Below are 25,306 nucleotides of genomic sequence, written 5' to 3' on the forward strand. Positions count from 1 at the left end.
GGTCTTTACATCCATCCATATGGATTATAATCAAAAGTCATTACCATTTTAAAGGCCAATTAGGTTATTGGGAAAGAACTCTCAGGTCTATACAGTATTGGTGTCTGTAGTACTTCAGGATAAAATAATAGAAATTCATAGATCATTAGATGAGTTGGACTATAGAAAGGCACTCCTTTGACCCCCATTTCATGAAGTAACAGGCCCAGAGAGGAGAAGTGACTTACGTGTTCAAGGTCACATAAATAGTATTTGTCAATGCCAGGATCTGTCAGCTTTTTTACATTATTGCTCCTAAAAAGTATATGTTAATTTGAGTTTTGTTAGAGACTGATATTGTTGCCTCTTGAAAGGAAGAAGTGGCCAGAGTTGAAGGCATTATGTCCCATTTTCATCTGTGTCTTTTGTCTGTTCCTGAATTTGTCAGATGCAAATAAAGCTGAGCAGTCATGTCAAGATGAACTACTTTGTTTCTTTTTGTAGACTCCTACCAACCCTTGTCAAAATTTTTTCCTTCATCACTTCCTCCCTCTATTCCATACTCAGCTGAGCTGCTGTCATTTGTTTTTTGCCATTTCTTCTCATGCCTGGAACAACCCCCCAGCCAACTATAGTCCTCATTGAAATCTTCCTTGATCCTCAGCAGTCAATGAACTTTTAATAAGAAGCAGCTTGTTCTTGATTCTGCATTTGAGAATCAGTTTGGTGTAGTAAAAAGAACACTGAACATTAGTTCATTAAAGATCCTAGTACTAGTTCCAGCTCTGCCACTAAATTACCATAAGACCTTGGAAAAATGAGTATTAGAGGACTACAGGCTATCTATGATCCCTTCTAACTCCATGATTTTTTTATGACTTTAATTTTCTACTGTATTCTGTCGTCCCTTAATGAAAGACTGCCTTTTTTTCTTTCCATTTTCTTTATAGAGTAGGCTCATAGAATTAGAGTTGAAAGGAACCTCAAAGGTCATCTAGCCTAGTCCCTTCATTTTAAAGATAAAAAGCCAGAGAACCTGTGATTTAACTTAACCCAATACCACAAACTAAATGTTAAAGGTTCAGAGGTGGGATTTAAGCCCAGGCTCTCTGATTCCAGAGGGCCATTGTTCTTTCCACTGCTTCCGAGGAGATGCTTGATAAATATTTGTTATCTTTAAAGATATTTGTTCATTAAGGAAATTGGTGATTCCACCCCCGTCATACCACCCCCACTATGGGCAGGACATCCGATTTTCTTAACTACTAAACAATTCTGTGTAAGTATGAAGAAATATGAAATTCTATATAAGTATAAACAAATGACTTTTCCAGTGCTATCACTTAAATTCATATAGTTTTACAGTGAGATAATTTTAGCTGTCATCTAATCTAATTACTTTATAGAGGAGAAAACAGATCTACACAAGGGAAAATGACCTGCCCCAAGTAATATATTTAGTTAGTGGTACAATCTGGACTAGAAAGGGACCATGACTAGTTTTTATATTATATCACTCTTTGGTGATGGCTAGAATAATTTTTATAGGCATTGAAATGAAGAATGCTATATGTAAATGTTACTTGTAACAGAAGCAAATAAGATAACCTCTTTAAGAATTTATTTTTTGTTTGCCTTCCTTGAAATAGGAAATCGACTTTAGCTCTTGCTGCTACTGAGCTGCCATCTTGGCTTCACCCTTGGAAATCCACTTTATGAAAAATTGTGAAAGCCTCATCAAATTATCCCTAAAAACCAATTTCTAGTCTTATTTGCACTTTAGTCCTCTTTCTTCTGTTTAATTGTAATAGTCTGAAACAAATTTTTTTTAAGGTACATGGGCTAAACCTTCCGTCTAGGTTATTTTGAAGACAATATTGTATGATGAAAAGAGCACCAGATTTGTTGTCAAAGCATCTTTTTTTTTTTTTCTAATTTGGGCTCTACATATTTAGTACCTGATTGACTTTGAATAAGTCACCTAGTCTTTTAGTCTTAGTTTCTTCTTTAAAATGAGGAAGTTGGAAAATAGATCATCTCAAAGGTCTTTTCAATTCCAATCTGTTTATGAGACATTTTCCTTTAAATTTTTTAAATTCTAAATTAATCTAATTAATTAATAAAAAAAAAATGCCAACCTTCCTTTGGAATCTGATGATGAAAATAAGCCATAGGATTGAATGAATAAGATTAATCTCATCTTTCTAATATTCTTCCTGAATTTTTGGTAATCAGTTAACCAAAAGCATTAGGAATAGCATGGTATAGTGAGGAAAATATTGGACTTGGGAGTTAAAAGAGCCAAGTTGAAACACTGCATCCACCATGTGTATGATCTTGGACAAGACCTCTGTTGTCCTTTAGACCATATTGTTTTCCAGCTGATTAAAGCATAGATTAAGTAGCTTGCCAAGGGGTCACATGGCTAGTAAGTGTCTGTGGCCAAATTTGAACTCAAGTCTTCTTGAATCCAGGCTCAGTGCTGTATCCATTGTGCCACTAGCTGACTTCTATGATTTCATCCACTTTGCCTCCTCTTTTTTTATTTTGTTTTTTAAACCCTTACCTTTCATCTTAGAATCAATAGTGTGTATTGGTTCCATTCCTTTAATTTTTTAAGTGGGGTAGGCAGCCAGGCCCAGAGATGGGAAGTCCTGGATTCAAATCTAGCCTTAGACACTTCCTAGCTATGTGACCTTGGATAAGTTCCTTACATTGTCTAGCCCTTACCACTCTTCTACTTTGGAACCAATACACAGTATTGATTCTAAGACAGAAGGGGGGAGGGGGAGGTGGGAGTTAAGAATTTCCCATTTGAGAAAATCTCAGGGAAGCCAACTTGTAAAGTTCTGTTCCTGATTGATAAATAAGTGGTTTCTGAACAAGATTCTCTGCTTGGTTCTGGGAATGTAAAGATGAAATAAAATATAGTTCTTGATTTTGAGTACACACACTCAAGGAAGATAACACTATAAACTTGACTAACACAGATATGACAATATGTGCTAAGGAATTCATTCAAAGTACTGTGAAAAATTTAAGGAAGGAAGATAAATTCCATTTGAAGAGAATCAAAAAAGACTTCCTAGAGAAAGTATAGAACCCTGAGAGAGAGGGAATATTTGACTTTAGAATGGGAAGTGAGATCCCCATTCTCAATATGGAAGATTGGGATGAGAATTCATAGTATGAAGACAGATTATGGAAGCCCATGAAGTAGTTTGTATTTTATTTGGGTAGAAAATGGGTCATAATTAAAAGTTTTTGATTTAGTGAAGTACCATCAAAGCAGTGCATTTGACAGTATTTCAGCATGAAGAATGGATTGGGGAAAAGACACATAAGCAGCAGGGAAACCAGTTCAGATACTTTTATTATAATCCAAAGGAAAAAATGACAAAGTCCTAAACTGGGGAAACTAGTCTAGGAGTAGGAAGATCAAAGGGACTTTACAACTGATTGGATGGTTGAGAGGGGAAGAGGACTCATTGGTCAAAGCAGGGAAAGGAATGATAATTTTATTAGGTACCTTTGTGCCAGATACTGAGATTAAGTACTTTACAAATATCTCATTTAGTCTTCTCAAAAACCTTACAAAATAGAGTTGTGTGCAATTCTTTGTGTTCCCATGGACCATACCATGCTAGCCATGATAATAAATGTATAACCCACTAACCTCCATTATCTTCTGAAATCTGACCAAGTTCATATCCATTGCTTCCATGACACTATCTCATCTTTTGCCATCTCCTTTTACCTTTAATATTTCTCAACATCAGAGTCTTTTCCAGTGAGTCCTTTCTTATAAGATAGGTGCTGTCATTATCCCCATTTTAAATTAGAGGAAACTAAGGCAGACAGGTAAAGTAGTTGGTTCAGAGTCATGGCTAGTAATTGTCTTGAGGACAGATTTGAACTTAGGACTTGTTAACTCCAGACCCCCGTATTCCATTCATTGTTACCTAGCTGCCTGAAAGATGACTGAAGTTTTAAGCCTAAGTGACTGGGTGGTTGATGGAGGCAAGGAAAAATCATTCTAAAATCTTTTTATTACCTTTGCATTGAGCCAGTTGCTCCCTTCTAGCAGAAGATACCTCTCTGATTTTTATTCTTTCAGGCCTTTTAAAATGAATTCTTAAATGTAGGCCATTAGTTGGTAGAGTAAATAGAACACCTGGCCTGGAATCAGAAAGGTCTGAGTTCAAATTTGGCCTTGGATACCTACTGACTCTGTGATCTTGAGCCAGTCACATAACCTATGTTTGCCTCAGTTTCCTTATCTGTAAAAATGAGGATAGTACTAGTACCTTCCTTCCAGGGTTTTTGTGAGGATAAAATGAGACAATTGTAATAACAGCACTTACTTTGTAGAATTGATATGAGGAAATAATTGTCAAGTGCTTACCATTGTGCTTGGCATATAGTAAGTACTGTATAAACATGTGCTATTAATAAGTGGGAATCTGGATGATGACAAACTAAACATCTGAGCTGAGCCTTATACTGTATACCTGAACAGAACAGATGTACAACATTTAGTAATTTTCTTGCAGCAGATAGAATTAATTGAAATCTAGCAATCATTTTCGAGAAACAAAAATCCCTTACAGAAATGCTAGAATGATTTTTACTTGATTTAATGTTACTTTTTAATCTTTATTTATTTTAATAAAAATGTCCACAGAAGTTTTCCAAAGTTATATGATTCATGTTGTCTCCCTCCCTTCTTCCTCCCCCTCCTCCCAGAGCAGACAAGCAATTCAGTCTGGGTTATACATTTATTATCACGCAAAACATATTTCCATATTATTCATTTTTGTAAGTGAATAATCTTGTGAAACCAAAACCCTAAATTGTATAGCCAAATAAACAAGTGGTAAGTCATATGTCTTCATCTTCATCTGCATTTATATTCCAACAGTTCTTTCTCTAGATGTTGATAGCATTCTTTTTCATAAGTCCCTCAGAATTGTCCTAGATCGTTGTATTGCTGTTAGTAGCAAAGTTTGTCACATGTGATCATCCTATGATATTTCAGTTACTGTGTATAATGTTCTCCTTGTTATGCTTATTTCACTCTGCATCAGTTCACATAGGTCTTAACAGTACTTTTTTAAATCATCCTGTTCATCATTCCTTATAGATTTAATACATCTCTTGAAGGCTGTTTTCTTGCCAGGAAAGTGAAGATTGCTGTGGGTTTTACTGTAGTAGTATGTTTAATAATGCTAGGTCAGAGTTGGTGCTTAGTGGGAGGAGTCATCCTGAAAGGAACATTCTACCATGGCTACATTTCCTCAAATGAAAATAATTAGCAAGAGCAATCAATGTAAAGTTGATTGGCTTAGGATGCTGCTTAGGATTGGCTTAGGATGTCTGAGGACACATGGCTTTGTAATTTTCTGAAAAGAAATGGTCAAGGGTTGTAATGGATCAAATAATTCCAACATCAGGGGTCCAGTTGCCAATCTGATGCTTGTTGTGTACAAAGTCATACCAATAAAATCATTATTTAATGATGAGTACACTGGGATAAAGGTTCAAAATATAATTTGCTAGTAAGCTTACATTTGGAGAAGCCTGTAAACTAGATTATAAAATCCCTGAGCTTAGAAGCTAACTTTTCCCATTCTTTCCAGTACTGAGTATTGGACCTTCCACATAGGTATTTAATAAAGTAGAATCGAATTCAGTACAACTTGGAAAATTTAAGAGACAACTATTGTTTTCTGAATTAGTCACTAGGCAAAGTTGGGACTAGGGGTAGGCAGCTGGTCCTAGGACACAATGTTAAAGGTCATTGAAGAAGATAGATACTTTTTAATATGACTTTGAATAAATGTATTCATTTTGAATGTCAAAAAATTCTGCTTTTTGTGGGACTTCATTATTTTGTGGTAAGTCAAGAAGCTTCTGTAGACAAACATAGGGAGCACACACAAAATTTATTGATGATATCTATAGATTTTACATTGCCATCATTTCCTAATACATGCATATAGTACTCTCTTTCAGACTATTATCCCTTATACAACGAATTAAAAAAAAGAAATAGCTCAACAAAACTAACCAACATATCAATTAAGTCTGATTTTATAGGTTTTGTTCCATATCCATAGTACCTGCAGAGAAGGGAGTAGAGACATATATTCTTGTATTTTTTCTTTGGGCCAAACTTCATCATTATCATTTTAGCCAATTGATGTAATACTCATTTATTTAGTGCTTACTATGTGCTAAGTATTGTTCTAAGTATAAAGTATTAAATCTTAACTTTATTTTTTAATTTAAATTGTTACAACCAATGTATATTGCTTTCCAAGTTGTGCTTTAAGCTTTACATTATCTTACTACAGTTCATACATGTTTTTCCATTCTTTTATTCATCATATTTTTATTTCATGACACTATATTAGTATTAAATTACATTCATGTACCATAGTCTATTTAATAATTTTTCTCATGATTGTACTTTGAGGGAATATAATTTTCTTTTCTTATTTGTAATGTACAAATGCATTTTCAGTGGCAGAGCCAGGTCTATATGTCCAGCATATTTAAGGAAGGTTAAAAATAAAATTAGAATCAATGTCCATAGTGGATGGAGTGTAGTTCTTAGATTCAGGAAGATCTGTGTTCATATCCTGCCTCTGACACATAGTAGTTGTGTAACCATGGATAATTCAAGTTGACCTTTGAATACACCCAGGAAGTTCTGTTAGGCAATTTCTCTGTAATTTAGAGTCTATCTTTGTTAGTGGGAAGATTTTTCATATTCAGGAGTAGTTCACACTAATGAAATCATGTATCTGTATTCTTCCCCACCTCTCCCCAGGTTAATGAAATGATAGGATGTTAGAGCTAAAAGGAGCCTTTAGAGATCTTCTACTCCATCTACAGATGGGGAAACAGCCTTATAAGTGGATATTACCATTATTATTATATATTATATGTAATAGTATTATGTATTATAATACTTTATTATTGTTGTTATCAGCCTATTTTAGGTCTTGTAGCCTGTTCATGCCTGAATATGGGGTTAGACAGAGTTCTTAGTTCAGAACTTTTTTTTTCTTCTACTCTTTTTATATTTTGCCAAGTGGTTGAAAAACATGCCCTGTTTTGTTTTATTTTTTAATGCCATTTCCATAAGATCTTTCCTAGCCCAACTGTAGACCTGAAATTTTAGAATCAAGGACTCTGAAAGCTGGATGAGACCTCAAAGGTCATCTGGTTCAAACATTACATGAAGCAAAAATACCCCTCTCCCTGTAAAATGAGGAGGTTGGTTAGATGTCTTCTGAGATTTCTTCCAGCTTCTAAATCTATTATCCTTGGCAAATCATTCAGTTTCTGCTTGAGTGCTTCTAAATGAATCTTCTGGAAGCAGCCAGTTCCATGGTTAGAACCCTCTGATTGTTAAGAAGTTCTACTTGAAAGGAATCCATATCTGTCTTTCTTCAGTACCTTGGCATTGATCCTACTTCTGCTCTCTGAGGCAAATCCTCAGTTTGAATTTTGACTTCAGGTTGGAAGCAAGTGTTTGAGGCAAAACAAATCAAAGGTATACTACAGTTGTTATTACTAATAATAATTTAAATTCCTTGCTTCTTTGCTATGTGAGATTGTCTATTAGACATGATTCCTGATATTCCCTTAGCATTTAACATTTGTTTAGTCCATGTGGTACACAGCAACTAATACTACAGATTAATTACTTTTTAAATGTCTATGTCCTGTTTTCCTGATTAGGTTCTAAAGTTATTGAGAGCAAGGATATAATGTTTTATAAAATGATAGAATTTTAAAATGCAAGAAACTTTAAAAGGTCATCTAGTTTGACATCATTTTATAGGGAGAGAACCAGACCCTGAATGTAATGCTTGCCTAGAGCCATACAATAAGTTTTTTAAAGAGATTGGACTAGAACCCAGGTCTCTTGCTAATATAATGCTTTTCCCACTCTACCACAGTGCCTCTTTTTTTGTCAGTGTTGTTTGTTTTTAAATATTTTTCCATGTTTACATGATACATTTTCTTTACCTCTCCACCTCCTGGAGCCAACAAGCAATTCCACTGGGTTATACAAATGTTATAACTTGATACTTATTTCCATATTATTCATTTTTGCAAAAGAGCAATCATTTGAAACCAAAACCCCAAATCTTGTCACCCATATAAACAAGTGATAAGTCGTATGTTTTTCTTCTGTGTTTCTACTCCCACAGTTCTTTCTCTCAATGTGGATAGCATTCTTCCTCATAAGTGCCACAGGATTGTCCATTGCTTCTAGTAGCAAAGTCCATTATGTTTAATTGTTCCACAATGTTTCACTTGCTGTGTACAATGTTCTCTTGGTTCTGCTCATTTCACTCTATATCAGTTCATGGAGGTTCTTCCAGTTCATATAGAAATCTTCCAGTTCATCATTCTTTATAGCACAATAGTATTCCATCACCATCAGATACCACCACAATTTGTTCAGCCATTCCCCAATTGAAGGGTACTCCTTCATTTTCCAATTTTTGGCCACCACAAAGAGTGCAGCTAAGAATATTTTTGTACCACCTTTTTTATTATCTCTTTGGGGTACAAACCTAGTAGTACCACAGTGTTTTGTAAGTAGCTAGTGTTCAATAAAATATGTTGCTGATAGTGGTGATGAAGGCCACAAGAAAAAAATTATTGGCATTGCCCTAATAGTATCTATTTGCCTAAATAGGAATTGCTATTTTATAAAAGCATCTGAATGCAAGGAAGTATCAGTTTTAGTATTTAGACTGAATAATTTTATATCCCAACATTTTAATGAAATTTTTTACAAACCAACTGATCATTTATACTGGCACCAGTATGATTTGCCTAGCTCTACCTACAGCATGTGCGTTCTTCCTTTTGCTCAAGTTGTTAAAAATTTAAGAAGCTATAAGGCATCACAGATATTATCATTGGAGGCAGCTCAATAATGTGGTGGATAGAGTGCTGACCCAAGAGTTCAAATTTGGCTCAGGTACTCACAAACTGTCTAACTTTGCAAGTCATTTAATTTGCATTTGCTTCAGTTTCCTCAAATATAAAATGGGGTTAATAGCATCTACCTTAAAAGATTGTTGTGAGGATAATATTAGTAAAGTCCTTGGTAGTGTCTAACATGTATTAGCCAGTAGCAAGTTGCTATTATTCATTATCATATAGGCTAACCTGTTCTTTACCAATAGTCCTCATCTCCACATATATGTTCATCAAGTCCTTCTTTGAGGACATATGATAAGGCACTACCTTCTGAGGCAATTTAATCCACATTAGACAGCTCTAATTGCGAGGATGTTTTTCCTTATATCATACCTAAATCTCTGGAGCTACCTCTGGAACTGCCACCAGTTGCATTTAATTATCCTCTCAATGTCAATAAATAAGATAAATCCCCTCCCCCAAGTAGTATACCCATTAGTTCCATTTATGCAACACCAGAAACATCCATTATCCCACATGTCTGATATGCTTAGGTCATATTACATAATATCAACTAGCCCTTTCTGCTACAAGACAGCCCTTTTTTATCTCACTAATTGATTACAGTATTGCACTCAACATAGCAACTTTTCCAAACCTTTTCATCCTTCCTTAAAGGCTCCCATGGATTCCCCACTCCCTCAATCTTCCCAGCTAAGAACCTTGCTTCATATTTAACTGAAAAAAAAAATTGAGGCCACTTGCAGATAGCTCCTATTTCTCCTTTTCTCATCTCACATCACTCAGATACCATCTCTAACTAGCTACTTTACTCATCTCACTTGAAGAGGAGGTGACTGTTCTCATCTAGGCCAGTGGTTCTCAACCTTTCTAATGCTGTGACCACACAATACAGTTCCTCATGTTGCGGTGACCCCAAACCAAAAAATTATTTTAGTGGCTACTTCAAAACTGTAATTTTGCTACAGTTATGATTCAGAATGTAAATACCTGATATGCATTATGTATTCTCATTGCTACAAATCAAACATAATTTAAACATAGTGATTAATCACAAAAACAATATTTAATTATATGTTGAGAATTATTAGTCTAGCAGGAGGCAGCCTGAGTGCTGGGGCAGTCCTGCCTGTGGAGGGGGTCCTCAGATGCTGCTTTCTTCCTGTTGTCTCCCTCCAGCTTGAGCTAAGGCATCACTTTGCTGGGGTTATTTGGCTCCGTTATCCGCTCCAGGAGTTATCTGCTCCAGGCCTCATTCTTAACTCCTCTGGAACCAGCGCCCGGGTGCTCTCTCTGGGTCTCTGTTTGAGTCCAGTCTCCAGGCAACAGGGTAAATCCATCGGCCCTCATAGGGGGAGGGCTGCTGATAGGTAACTAATATTAGTACAATGTGCGGGCAGCAGGGTCCCCATTCTTTCCAAGATCTTGCTGTAAAGTAGTGCGATTTCTCAGCGGCTAAAGCCATCAGAAATATGTATTTTCCAATGGCTTTAGGCGACCCCTGTGTTTTGGTCGTTCGATCCCCGCCGGGGTCGTGACCCACAGGTTGAGAACTGCTGATCTAGGCAAAGCTCTCTACCTGCACAGGTCTTTCTGTCTATTGGCTGATGCACTATTTCATACAATACATCCAGATCTCCCTCATCCTTAAAGAAACTACTTGATCTATCCATCCCTGCTGGCAGTCATCTCATGAGGCTCATCTCTTTTGTCCCCACTATTATTCAGTATTGTACTAGAAATTCGAGGTATAGCAATAAGACAAGAAAAAGAAATTAAAGAGATAAGAATAGAAATAAAACTATAACTCTTTGTAGATGATATGATGGTATCCCTAGAGAATCAGCTAAAAAACTAAGTGGAATAACTTTAGCAAAGTTGTAGAATATAAAATACTAATAAATTATACTCATCTTGATTTATGAACATATAATCATTTGAATCATCATTTCTAAGAACTATATATAAATACAATTATGAAACATTTTTCACATAAAGACATCTAAATAATTAGAGAAATACTCATTGCTCATGGAGTAAGCTAATATAATAAAAATTAATAAAAATGACAATTTTACTTAAAATTTTCAGTTCTATATCAATAAAATGGGGGGGGGGGTAACAAAATTTACCTGGAAGAACAAAAGGTCAAGAATATAAAGAAGATCAGTTTTCAAAATGTTAAGGAATGCAAACTAGCAGTGCCAGATTTCAACTATTACAAAGTGGTTATCATCAAAACAATCTGGTAATGAGTAAGAAATAGAGTGATGGGTCAGTGGAATAGATTAGGTACACAGTAGTAAATGACCATAGTAATCTGGTATTTGATCAACCCAAATATCTAAATTTTGAGGACAAGAATTCACTATTTGACAAAAAATTGCTGGGAAAACTAACACTGTACATCAAGATATGGTCAAAATGATATAGACATTAATTAGGTAGCATGGGAAAGTGCACCTGTCAGTTTTATGGATAATAGAAGAGGTAAATACAAGAGGTAGAGAGGATTATGAGAAATGAATTAGATAATTTTGATCACATGGAATTAAAACAATTTTGCCCAAACAAAACCAATGCAGCCAAATTTATAAGAAAAGCAGAAAAATAGGGGGTGGGGAAAGATTTAAGAGACATTCCCCATTTGATAGTCAAAGGATATGAACTATCAGTTTTCAGAAGATGAAATCAAATTTATTAATAGTCACACAAAATGTTCAAAATCATTTAATTAGGGAATATAAATTAAAACAATTCTAAGGTACCCCCTTATATACCTACTAGATTGACTAGAAGGGACGTAAAAAATTTGGGACACTAATGTATTGTAGGTGGAGTTGTGAAATTATCCAACCATTGTGGATGACATTTTGGAACTATGGCCAAAGGGCTATAAAATTAATGCATACTGACAAAAGGTATGGTTAGAAATGGATGAATGTCTTCCATTTAAGCATGGCCACTTAAAACTGGCCTACAGATTCTTAATTCCCAGCTAAAAAACAGATTCCGCATAAGACTTGACAAATAGTAAAATAGAATGATAATTGGGTTGAAATTCAGGAGGTCTGGCTTCTGGTTTGATCTTCAGTGTGATCACACGTGGTGACTTTAGGAAAGTGACTTCAGCTCTCTAGACTTCACTTCAACTATCTTTCAAAGGAGAACAATAAGGGCAATTCTAGATCTGACATTCTTTGTTCTGGTGTCCTTTCTTGTTTGGTCCATGTAATTTTCTATATCTTAAGAAGTCTTCCTGCTTTGACTATCATTAAAAAAAAAAAGGCTAGGGAGATATATTTCATTTACAGTGTTTTGAAGTCATAATTGGTTACTTTGTTTATCAGAGCCCTGAAGTCTTTCAGAGCTATTTCCCTTGAAGTATAGTAGCCATCATGTATATTGTTTTCCTGTATTCTCTTCTTCATTTCAATCTGCTTAAGTTCCAAATTAAAATTGATTTCTAGCGGGGTTGTACCAGTTCACAGCTTCACCAGAGCAGTCATTGTTTTTCTTACAACCTGTAGCTCTTCCAACAATTGCCTTTTTCATCTCTTGTCATCTTTACTAATCTGATGACTATTAAGTAAAATCTCGCATTCTTTTGTATTTTTTCTATCTTTGTGAAGCATTTTTTCATATTTTTGTAAGTTTGTATTTAAAAACTTTTTCATACATCCGTTGACCATTTGTCATTGGAGAATGGCTCTTGTTCTTTTAATTCCCTCTTTATCAAACTTGTTCCCCCAAAATGGTATATTCAGAAAGATCTTATAAACATTCAGAATCATAGAATCACAGAATCTTAGAAGTAATTATGTGCAACCTGTTCCCAAACAGGAAAACCTTTTATAAGATCTCTTGGGAAATGGTTATCCAGAATCCATTTGAAGACCTTTGGTGCTGGGTGCAGGGGGAATCTACTACCTCACAGATGCCATGTTTGAAGTCTTAAGAGATATGAAGCAATGCATTTGGCCACATCTGTTACCAGACAGGACTTATATTTCTGTACTTATCTGGTTGGTCATCAGCAGGTATGCAAGTTATGGACAGCTTTCTTTTAAGCTTTGCATGAATCCCCTGACTTCTTATCAACAGACTTTTTACTCCTATAGAGGTGAAAAAGTTGGACTGTGAAATCTGAGTGGGGAAAGGAAGGAGTTGGAGGATACTACAATGGAAAAAAAGCCTGGATTTTGAGTTAGGTTTGAATTTTGTCTTTAGCTCATAGTATTTGGGGGGAATTAATAATTCATTTAACCCTTCTGCATCTCAGTTTAAAAGTATTCATTCCTATCAGAACTGTTAGAGATAGTAGTGGATAGATGGTGACTTAAGAGTCAGGAGGACCTGGGTTCAAACTATAGCCTCAGATACTTCCTAGCTATGTAACAGTGGGCAAGTAACTTAATCCCACGGTCTAGCCCTTAACACTTTTCTGCTTTGAAATTGATACTTAGCATCAATTCAAAGATAGAAGGTAAGGTATTTTAAAGAATAAGCAAATAAATTAAAATACAAATCATCCTCGCTATATCTTGGTTCACTTATTGAAGGTTATAAAAAAAATCTAATCCTGTATCATGGAGTTATACTTATTGTGGCACACTATTGGCTGGTGAAATAAAAGGTGACCAACCACAGTGCTGTGTTCTGTATCCCAGGCTTTGATTGGCTCAGTGACTGTAGGTTAATGAGTGTGGAAAAGGTTTATAAGAGAGTGGGAAGGGTTTATAAAGCCTTAAAATGTATAAATAAAATAAATATAACCCTGCTACTTTGGGGATTTTCACCTATTGTGGGGTCTCTGGAACCTAACTCCCAGGTGAAGCATCATTGTACTCCCCATCCATTGTCTTGTTTCATCTTATAAACTGAAGCACAAACTCTATGGAACTTAGGTCTCAAGTCTCTCTTCCCTCAAGGGGGAAATACCCCAGAGAGCTGTGACAAGCACAGACAGACACACACCCCCAACAGAACTTTGTTCCCAAGAGGAAGATTACCTGAGAGACACTATGCCTTTAAAATCAAGATAATTTTTATTAAGCAGAGACATATATGCACATGTGGAGAAAATTATCTATTGCCAAGGAGCTTTAAGTTTAACCAGATAGCAACTACATATATAATGCTAGCAAAGGGAAGGCAAGAAAAGGGGCTTGAAGGGGCCAATCCAAAGAGAAATCTGCATGGTATAGATGGAGAATTCTCAGGATCAAGGTGTGACAGATTCCCAGGTGCAAAGGAGGAAAAAAACCCACTTTTGGGGGGGGGGTGCAATAACATTCTGTAGTATGATAAGTAAAGGTATGAAATAATCATATTCCCAGCCTTAGAGCACAGAGTGTACAGAATCAATACGACGGGTGCCTGGTCAAGGTTAAATGATAACAATAAACAGTTCCAAAATAACTCAAGCTAACAGTCAATATGGGACCAGACATGTTTTTGTTAAAGTGCAAGGGCACTTGGTTATCTCATACTAGACACTGTGAGAGCTGGCAAGCAATGAGCTGCTTTCTGATGGGACCTGAGTCTAATCAAGTATCCCAGGGCCATGAGAACTGGTTTCCATGGCTACTTCAGTCAGGATCTTTAGATTATGCTTTCAAAAACCGTCAATTTCTTCAGATTACTCTGGGTCCCCAGATAGAGTAAGTCTTACACATCTTCTTCACCCATGTAGTAGATCACCTCAAGCATATCAAGATAATTTACATAGTTCTGAGAGCAATACTGTCATAAGTTGTTTGTGTATTATTTACATTTTATAGATAAGGAAGCTAAAGCTCAGAGGTGCAAAGTCACTTAGCTTGTAAATGGCCAAAGCAAGACTCACCAAGATTTTCTGACTTTTAATTAAATACAGTGATTTTTCTACTGCCAAATCTCTCTAAGCTACTCTATCATGTCTTCTGATCTTTTGGTTCTCATTTCTACCAAGTATGAGGTAGAGAAAGTCTAAGAGATATTAAGTGAAATATCATTTCCTACTGGAGGAGAATGGGCATTATTTGGAAATCCTTCTCTAAATAGAGCCTTTAAGATCTATAAATAAATTTAACATGCGCAGTTTTAATCTTAGATGAATCAAAGCTCACATTGAGAAAACTAGCTATTTGCCCTGTGTATGTGTTATAAAATTATTGTGAATATAAGAAAGATGTAGGATGCTAATCCTGAATACATTCTGAGAGTCCAGCAAATTTATTTAATGATTATTATTGTTTGAAGAAGAAGAATATGCTGTCTTTTTCCCTTGGCTTTTGTTCATTGTTATTTAACCTGCAGGTGTTTTTTCCTGAACTGTAATAAGACAGGAACATACACATGTCATTAATATACTGGAGTAATTGTACTGGAGACCACCTAAAAATCTTATCTTTGAAAAATTTCATTATATAAGCTTCAATGCTGAGATAAAATTTCTCTCAAGTGAATTATATTTTAATAAAAGCCAAAAATAAAATAGCACAAGATCTCCATTTGGTATATACCATCTCAGCAAGTAGTGCCTTTCACCTCAGGAGCTAAGGAAAGATTATTTAGATGATGGAAATTCAGAAAGGTGCAACTTTAAAGATTCAAAATTAGTAAGAATGGTTAATAAGATAGATTAATTCTTAATGCCTAGACTTCACCAGCCAAAGGGTGACATAGAAAGGTTAAGAACCCCTGATCTAGTCCAGTCTACTTACTTGACACATTAGGAAAGGAGAAGTCCAGAGAAATGAAGTGATTTGCCCAAGTTTTGAACCCTTTCAGGATTTGAACGTAGGTGCCATGTCTCCAACTTCAATGCTTTTTCCCATATGCCACACCCTGTTTCAGTGTGACAGAGAAGTTACTTATTTCATAGCTTGCTAGTTATGTCTCAGGGCAGTAAATGGCTAAAACACTTTTCATGTCTTAGTACATAATTTCTTATACATTGGAAATTAAACATCACAGAATATAAAGGTATGTAGAGTCATTCAAAATTAGGTACTGTGCAGTAGAAAGAGAATTAGATCTATGAGTCTCCCATTAATTGAACTCAAAAACGTTTCTCTCTATGAGTCCTTATTTTCTCTATAAAATGAGAGCATACTAGATTATAAAGTTAATAGATTTAGAGTTGGAAGGTACTATAATGGTTATATATTTCCATCCATTTAACAGTCAAGGAAATGAATCTCAGGTCTTTTCCAGCTCAGTCCTTCTTTGATTCCATAATATCTCAGGATCTTCAGAACAAGATTATATTTTCTTACAAAAGCAACATAGTAAAATGGAGACAAGACCCTGGTTTTAGCTCAGCTCTGTCATTGATAGCCCTTTTCCCATCTAGACCTCAATTCCCTTTTCTGTGAAATGAGAATGTTGTATTAGAACAACTCCAAGGTTCTTTTTTGCACTAAAAACCTCATGATTCAAATTAATCAAAGACTGAAAAAGATGTTGGAACTTTAATACCCATGAATAAGATATAATTGATACATCATCTTAAGAAATACCAAAAAATTGTAGAAAAGAGGCTTTTTCTTGGGGAGATGGAGTAGCTGGAAAGTTTTAGGTATCCATATTATAGAGCAGGGATCTGAAATATTCATATAAAAATGAATTCAAGGGAGTTGGGAGTTTCTTTGTGCAAGGGGTAGGAGGCAGGGACTGCCATTTACATTGTTTTAGAAGACCAGAATCTGTACCGGGTATGCTGCCATGTTTTCTTTTCTCCAGTTTAAGAGTTTTATATGTTGGAAAAATCCATAGTGCTACAACCAACCTGAATTGCTAATGTCTTTAGTTGATCCATTCTTATCAACCTTTCAAGGTAAAGGAGTTGTTGAGGATTACTGGGTATGCAAGCAGGACATTTTAGTTCAACAAGCATTAAACACTGTACATATTTCTGGGCTCTTTTATCTGTCACCCTCCACATTCATAAGTCTCATCAAGTCCAAAGTGTCCAGTTCTCTTTTCTATGCAAGTGACTTCCAGATCTATAGATCTATTCAGGGCTCTCTCCAGAGCTCCATTTCTATCTCCAAATGCTTTTTAGATATTTCCAACTGGATATTCCAAAGATATCTCTAAGTCATCATGTCAAAGAAAAAAGAACTTATCTTTCTTCTTAAACCCCCATTTCTCTAACTTCCCAATTTCTTTTGACCAACACTCAGATTCACAAACTCAGTCATTCTTAGTTCTTCATTCTCTAGTTACAAATAAGTCTAGTTATTCTACCTCCATAGCATTTCTTCCATTTGTTCCCTTCTCTTTATTCACATAGCCACTACCCTGGGTCCAGCCATTAAGCAACTCTTACTCCTTAATTAGGGCCTCTGCCTCCAAGTTTCTCTCCTCTCCTCCACAAAACTGCCAAAGTGATATTCCTAAAGCACAGGTCTGGCAATTTCACTCCCTTTCTCAAAAACCTTCCCTGGCTCCCTATATATACTCCAGAGTTAAATACAGATTCCTCTGTTTTGCCTTTAAAGTTCTTCACAATCTGGCTCCAGCCTACATTTCCAAATTTATTGCACATTTTGTCCCTTCATGAACTCTGAAGTCCAGCCAAATTGGCCTTTCTGTACCTTATGGAATTCTATCTCCTGTATTCATGCCTTTGCACAAGCTGTTTCCCATATGTGGAATTTACTCCCTCTGCTACCTTTACCCTGTAAATGCTAAGTAAATGCATTCATTGAGGAAAAAAAGCAAAGCTATCTTCTACTCTACTGCCAGGGGATCCCCAAATGGTGGGTTGTGATCCAGCAGTGGGTCTTTAAAACCATTCTTCCCTGTCCCCAAACTTGTGTTACTGCTCCCATCCCCAGCAGAAATGGTGGGGAGAGAGGAGGTTGCTGCTTTATTAAAAGAATTGAAATAGTAATGCATATTATATAGTTCTTTAAGGTTCACAGAACACTATTCCAATTCTATCAATAGCAGGCAACCACAGGCATAGATAGGATTAAAGCTGGATACAAAAGGATACTGGGACTAGAAACATATGAGTATTTTTCTGCCTCTTTTCAAAGCCTTTAAAAAAAAGTTTCAAGTTCTAGCCCAGAATGCTTCTGTAGCAACTAAGTGCTTTTTTCCCCCACACCAACTTTCTTGAACTTGATGTATTAAATGGTAATCATTACCACACCAGCACAATATTCATGAATCCATTTGGCTTCCTTGCTATTTGCCAAAGGAACTTATCCTGAACTAAAGGAAAAATGTCCTCAACTGTTGCATTGATTGACAACAAGTGTGAATTTAGCCCTAGGGAGCACTATTCTATTTCTTTTTCTAGCTGGACTGTTATACAAGATTGTGTATGTTTTTCAGTAGCATTGTAGAGAAGTGTTAATTCTGTGCCTGGAGCCTGACTAGGCCTGATGAGTTGGAGTTAGGGGAAGGCAGATTTCAGCTCAGAATATTTCAACTCAGTATAAGGAAGAGTTTGGGATCAAAGAATTTAGAGCTGGAAGAGAGATTTTTTTTTAACCTAGTGGTTCCCAAACTTTTTGGTCCTTTTACACTCTTAAAAATTATTCTAGACTTCAAAGAGTGTTTATGTGAATTTATGTATATATAAAACACAATATTTGAAATTTAAATGTCTTAGTATCATTTTTTAAAATAGTTTTGACCTTGAGGACTCCATGAAAAGGATACCTACCAGACCACATTTTGAGAACTGCTGACCTAGTCCAACCCCAACATTTTATAGAAGAGGAAGATGAACCTTGCCAGGTTAAGTGGTTTTCCAAAGGTCACCCAGCTAGTAGTAGTTTCAAACCTAGGCCTTCTGACTTCAAATACCACTATTTTTTCTACTACATTGTATACAGCTTTTCTCTAATGAAATGAGCTTCAATTAGTCAACAAACATTTTTAAAGGCTTCTATGTCCAGGTCCTGGTAATACAAGAAGTGAAATAATCGCTGCTTTCAAGGAGCTTGTTTGCAAAGAAGGAATAAGACTGTGTATATGTAAAATAAACACAAGATGTTTGTTTTTTGTATGTGGGGGAAGACACTAGCTACTGAGGGTATCAGGAAGAGATTCGTGTAGAAGTGGTGACTGAGGGATTCTTAAGAGGCAGACATGAGAGAAAGCATGCAGAGCATGGAATCAGATAGTATGCAGGCACTGAGAATAGGAGATGGTGTGTTGTGTAAAAGGAACAATAAGACTGGTGTGCCTGGATTTTATCATGGGTAAAGTGCTATATATATGATGAGGATCATTGGAGCTATTCAGCTAAAGGCTAAATGACTACTTGTCCAAGTGATGACTTTGCATCATTGGTTGAATAAAATTTAAACTTCTTAGTTCATCATTTAGGATCCGCAGTATCTTCACAACTATTTGCCTATTCAGACTTTTTTTTTCATTATTCCCCTGCTGTTGTACTTTACTGTGCTCCAGTTCAAGTGAGCAGCTTGTATTCTTGGTACATACCTAGTTTGTTAACATTTGTTCTCCTTTGGTTACACTGTTTCTTTATTCCTAGAATTTTCTGTCCCACCAAGGTCTTTTTTCAAGATCCAGTTTTCCAGTGCCACCTCCATCTGCCTTCCTTAACATCCCAGTAAGAAACAATCTTTGGTTTCTCCTACCTTGAAAAAAGTACTTTATATTTTTCTCATGTTCTCCTTATTCTATACTACATCATTATTAGATGGTACATTCTATTTGTATATATTTTATAACCTACCACCAACATTTCTCCTTTCTCTTCTGTCCCTAGATTATAAGTTCAATTAAGGCAGAGACCACATCTTAATTATTTTTGCATTGTATTTCCTTCTCCCCAGGAAGCAGCTTTTATTGTAGCAGAAAAGACAATGCCAGTTGTGGTATTTAATCAAACCCAGGTTCCATGGCACCAAATCTAATGTTTTACCTCCTATACCATGCTATCTTAATAAAAATAAAACAACAAAAGCAAACAAAAAAATCCTAATGGATTGTAGTTTGATTTGAGTTTTTTGGGAAACCTTTGCAGATTGTACCAACCAATAAGCTTTCCCTCCCAATAGATCCTCAGTTTACTCATTTATAAAGTAAGGATGGTAATAATTGAAATACCAACTTCATAAGTAAACTAGTCTAACCTGTTTATTTTGCAATTGTGGAAATAGCTTAAGAGATTTGGTGGTGGTTATACAGGTAATAAGGCAGCAAGGAGGCACAATTGATAGAATGCCAGGCCTGGAATCAGGAAGACTCCTTTTCCTGAGTCTAAATCTGGCCTCAGACACTTACTGGATATGTGATCCTCAGCAAGTCAGTTCACCCTGTTTGTCTCAGTTTCCTCATATGAAAAATGAACTGGAGAAGGAAATGGCAAAACACTGTAGTATCTTTGCCAATAAAAGTGAAGCCAAAATGACTAAACAACAAATACAAGTATTAAATGGTAGGGCAGAGATTCAAAGCCCCTGGGTTTCCTGATACCAAGTCCTGTATTTTTTTTTCTGCTGTACCATCCTGCCTTAAAAAAAAAAAAAACTAAAATTATTTCCGTGGAACCTCAAAAATTATACCTGTTCCTCTCTCAATTTGTGGTCCATATTTGCTGGTTAATACTTTGTGACAACTCTGAACTATTGAATTGAACTGCTACCTTTTTTTTTCCTATTTAGTTTATTTTGCCAACAAAATCCAGAACTGTTTTAAACTGGGGGGGGGGGGCATATTCCAAAGCTAAAGTAACTAATTTTTTTTACTAACCTATAATTTTGCATGCATACTTGAAAAAGCTTTTTATTTTGATTCAGCAACTGTTTAGGGTGCCATACTTCTCCCTTTGCTGGTACAGATAAAACATTCTTTCCATATCTTCTCTATGATCATGCTGTTCCATGCTCTGCAGCCATATGGCATCACCAGGAAAATATTGGTAGTAAAGAGATGAGCATCTGCTCTAGCAAGTAGCTTGGGATGATTGACAGTACTATGCATTCCCAAATGCAGGCCAGCCCATTCTCCCCTCTTATTTGATTTTAAACCCAGCTCATTTTCCATTTGTTATATCCAGGAAAGGATTATACATTGAAGTTTTAGGTAAAATAGAGTTGCTGCCCTCATTAACCTCATTTACCATTTAGTTGGGACTGGAGGAAGAAAGGAGAAACATAAAGAGTTTCTGAAAAAAGTCTGAGGTCTGATTTGTTCCTTTTTCTTGAATAATAATCCAAGTCACGTATAATCTGATATCATTATGGCTCCCTGTTGCCTGTATAATAAAATGAATTCCTGTGTTTGGTATTTATTAAAGCCTTTCACAATCTGACTCCAATCTGTTTCCAGACTCATTTCGTATTATTTTGTGTTCTAGGAAAATTCAATTACTTGCTGTTATCTCACATGACATTCTATCTCTTGCCTCTATGCCTTTGCATAGACTGTGCCACATGCCTGGAATTCTCTTCTTCTTGACTTCCATCTCTTAGAATCCCTAGGCTCCATTCAAGGCTTAACTCAAATGCTACCTTCTGTAGGCCTTTTCTGATGCTACTAATTAATAATTCTGCTTTTCTTCCAATTATTTTGTATTTACTTATCTTTCTGTGCCATTGTTTTCCCTACAATAGAAAGTAAGCTCCTTGACATCAGGACTGCTTTCATTTTTATCTTTTGTTTTCTCAGGATTTATCAGGGACTAGGGAATTGAATCTCATATTTCTCCTATCCCCACATTCTCCCTTTCAGCTGAACCAAACTGCTTTGCCTTTCTTTGCTCATGTGCCTTTGCCCACTTTTCCTAGAATATCCTTACTCCCTTGGCCTACCTATTGAAAACCTACCTGTCTTTTAGAACTTGGTTCAGATGCCAGCTTTTTCACAATGTATCTGAGTAACTCTAATTCACTCATCATGTGTTATATTTATTTACCAAACTCTGAGCTCCATGAGGACAGGAAACCATATCTTTTCATCTGTGTACCTTCTCTGAGGAATAGATGAAAAAGCATTTATTGGCATACAAATAAAAATGGCAAAACAGTTTCTTAGTTAGGGGAGACAACACTAAAGAGAGTTTAATTTTAAAAGGACCAGAATTTATAAGCTGCAGCCAGGGGCAGAGGGAAGTTCTCAGAATGGCAAGACTCAGTGTTTGTTTCTTTGGTTTTATAAGTGTGTGCTAGAATGACAGGGCCAGGAACTGTTGAGTATAGAGGTAGGACAGATCATAAGGTCTGAAGGACCTTAAGGAGTAGTGGTAAAACCTGGTCCTCTGTACTACTACTGTAGTTCAGTTGTGTCTGTGTTTTTTTTTAACTTTTACTTTCTGTCTTAGAATCAATATTGAATTGTGGTTCCAAGGTAAAAGAGCAGTATGGGCTAAGTAGTTGGGGATAAGTGACTTGCCCAGGGCCACACAGTTAGGAAGTATCTTGAAGTTAGTTCATTAGTTTATTCAGCAGATATTTACAGTGACAAATAATGCGGTTTTACTAGTGTGACAAGGAAATCACCTTAAAAGACTGATATATATTAATTTTAAGGTCACCAAGGAAAGTCAGCAGTCAACCTTTTGTGGAGTTTTTAATTACAAACAGGAGGAAGAAAAGTATTAGAGAGAGAGAGAGAGAGAGAGAGAGAGAGAGAGAGAGAGAGAGAGAGAGAGAGAGAGAGAGAGAGAAGGGAATAGGGCTTAAATACCCCCTCTGCTTAGGCTGGGCCAAAGGCCCAAGCCCTTAGATAGCTGAGGCAAAGAAAAGAGATCAGTCCCTATCACTCACGTGACCAAAATGGAGAAACAGTCTCAGGGGGCTCCACCTCCAGCCTCCTTCAGAGCAAGCTTCTCAGAGCACCACCTCTCAGAGCAAAACCTCTCGAACCACACACTCAGTCCTCAGACCCCGCTATCTTTAAGGAAACCATTTCAGTTCCCTCCCCTCAGTTCTCACATCTACACTGTCCATGTCTTCCCTGTGCCAATGGTGGCTCTAGCTTAACCCAGGACCGCCCAGAGATCTGCCCCTTTGCACATGTCTGTTGAAGGTCATATTCTCAAATAATTAAATTTTGATCTATGCTGCAGCCCTTCCTAAATCCTGTTAGGATTGAGTAGGGTGGAGATTATAAGTTCCAAGACCTGGTTCTGTCATTCCAAGTATCTCTATTGTATCAATTCTAAAATCAATCATGACTCAAAGAACTTCCTGTTCTATGCTTAAGTATAGGTCAAAGCCCTTTCCATTGTTCAGCAAAAGGTTTCTGTCCTAAAGTAATCTTAAGTAGGGAGGAGAAGGACCCTCCCATGCCAAGGGGGGGTTCACATTCCAATAGACTATCAGTAGGAAATTTTTCAAGTATGAAATTTCCCAATGGTGAAATTTCCAACATTTATAAGTCTAAGAAATTTTAAGGTTTATACTAGATATGTGCTAGGCATCATTCTTGGTTCTGAGGACAATATAGTAATAAGTAGAACTTCTATTCAGTATCATTTTGGTGATGGGAAATGGTCATGAGGAACTATAATATAAGGGATGGGGACATAGGATTTAAAGCCAGAAAGAACTTTAGAGATAATCTTGTCCAATTTCCTTTATTTTCCAGTTTAGGAAATTAATACCTAGTTGAGATTCTTTTGGAATAGGAATATCTAGGAAAGCTTCTTAATGAAGAGGCTTAATTATGAGTTGAGCCTTAAAGAAATGATTGGGAACTGGATTGTACAACTGGGTGCAGGGGGAGGCAAAGGGGAAGAATGAAAGCATATATATGTGGAAAACCATAGAACATCATCATGATACAAGCTCTCTTTTTCAAGCATAAAATATCCAAGTTCCTCCTCAGCTTGACTTTTAAAGCCCATCAAAATCCAGCTCTTGTCTACCATTCCAGATTTATTGCATATTTTTGCTAATCAAATGTTCTGCATTCTACCTATATTGATTTACTTGCTATTCCCCAACACAGCATTTCATCTCTGCTCTTTGTATTTTACAGGCTGTCCTTTGTGTCTAGAATCTACCTTATCACTTAGAATATCTAGCTTTCTTCAAAGCTTAACTCAGGTGCCTTTACCTATGGGAAGTTCTTGCTCCTCTTAGTTGTTAATACTGTATGCTCTTCAAAATTACTGGGTACAAGCCTCAGACACTTCTTAGCCGTGTGATCCTGGGGAAGTCAGTCACCTAATCCCATTTTCCTTGCCTTTCCCTTTCTGTCTTAGAGTTGTTACTAAAGATGTATGGCTTAAAAATTGTTGTAATTTAATTTTTAAAAAATGATTGTGAGGGGGTAGCTGGGTATCTCAGTGGATGGAGAACCAGGCCTTAGAGATGGGAGGTCCTGGGTTCAAATGTGACCTCAGATATTTCTTAGCTGTGTGACCCTAGGCAAGTCACTTAACCCCCATTGCATAGCCCTTACCACTCTTCTGCCTTGGAACCAACCAAGACAGAAGGTAAGGGTTTAAAAAAAAAAAGATTGTGAAAATATCGGCTTACATGTTGTAGAATGTCCTCAAGAACAAAGATTTTTTTCATTTTGTCTTTGTTTCCCCAGCATGTAGTACAGGACCTTTTACAGAGCAGGTTCTTAATAATGCTTGTCAGATTATTGGATACAAATAGGGATAATATATTTTTCTATACTAGATATACCGCCTAACAAAATTTGGATACTTACAAGCCAAAGTGATAGTTATGATTAAAAACTGAAATAGTCACTCAGATCTTAGCATAGAAAAGAAAGCTCAATTTACTAATCTCAACCATATAATAAACAGCTATTATTAAATCAATCACAACAGCCTCATAACTCAGTATATAGTGATTTGGATTTATGAAAAATATAAACCCCTCTTTAACTTTCAAAGCCTTTCATAAATTAGTCTAAACCCAAACTTTGCATCCTTGTAATGTTATTCCCCTTCCCACACACTATGATTTAGCCAAACTGTCTTTCTTTTGTCCTTATACATAGCACTGTTTCCCATCTTTGTGTGCACTAGCTATCCCCTGTAGCTAGAATCAAGTACTACCTTCTACATGAAACCATTACTGATTACTCCAATTACTTAGTGCCCTTCCCAAGTCTGTGCATGTATGTGTGTGTGTGTGTTTTCTCCCATAAATAAAACTTCTTGAGAACAAGGATTGTTTAATTTTTAGTCTTCACCACTTAGCACAGATCTTTAATAAATGCTATTTAATGATTTACATAGCATTTTCCTCCTGACAATCTGTAATGTAGTCCAGTCTTCCTTCTACCACAGTCAGCTACTGGTGGATAGGGATGAAACAGACATATGAATTAATCAAAAAGCATTTTTTGTTATCTAAACAACATGTAAGAAGATTCTCTGTTCTTAGCTTCCCGAGTGGTATTAATTGCTGAA

General features: G+C 36.3%; 1 protein-coding gene across 6 annotated transcripts in view; it reads left to right on the forward strand.

Moving 5' to 3' along the window:
- FZR1 (fizzy and cell division cycle 20 related 1) overlaps positions 1-25,306 on the forward strand; it is a 98,334-nt gene that overhangs the window by 31,507 nt on the left and 41,521 nt on the right. Inside the window, exon 1 of one of the 6 annotated variants that reach the window (XM_056822391.1) lies at positions 7,520-7,543. The exons of 4 other annotated variants lie outside the window; for them this stretch is intronic. The gene's annotated coding sequence lies outside the window, so the exon portion shown is untranslated. Of the gene's footprint in view, positions 1-7,519; positions 7,544-12,795; positions 12,993-25,306 lie in introns of those variants that run through there. One more of the 6 variants, XM_001362405.4, reaches the window with a different exon arrangement.

The sequence above is a fragment of the Monodelphis domestica genome, chromosome 3 (genome assembly GCF_027887165.1).
Source record: "Monodelphis domestica isolate mMonDom1 chromosome 3, mMonDom1.pri, whole genome shotgun sequence".
Taxonomy (NCBI): domain Eukaryota; kingdom Metazoa; phylum Chordata; class Mammalia; order Didelphimorphia; family Didelphidae; genus Monodelphis; species Monodelphis domestica.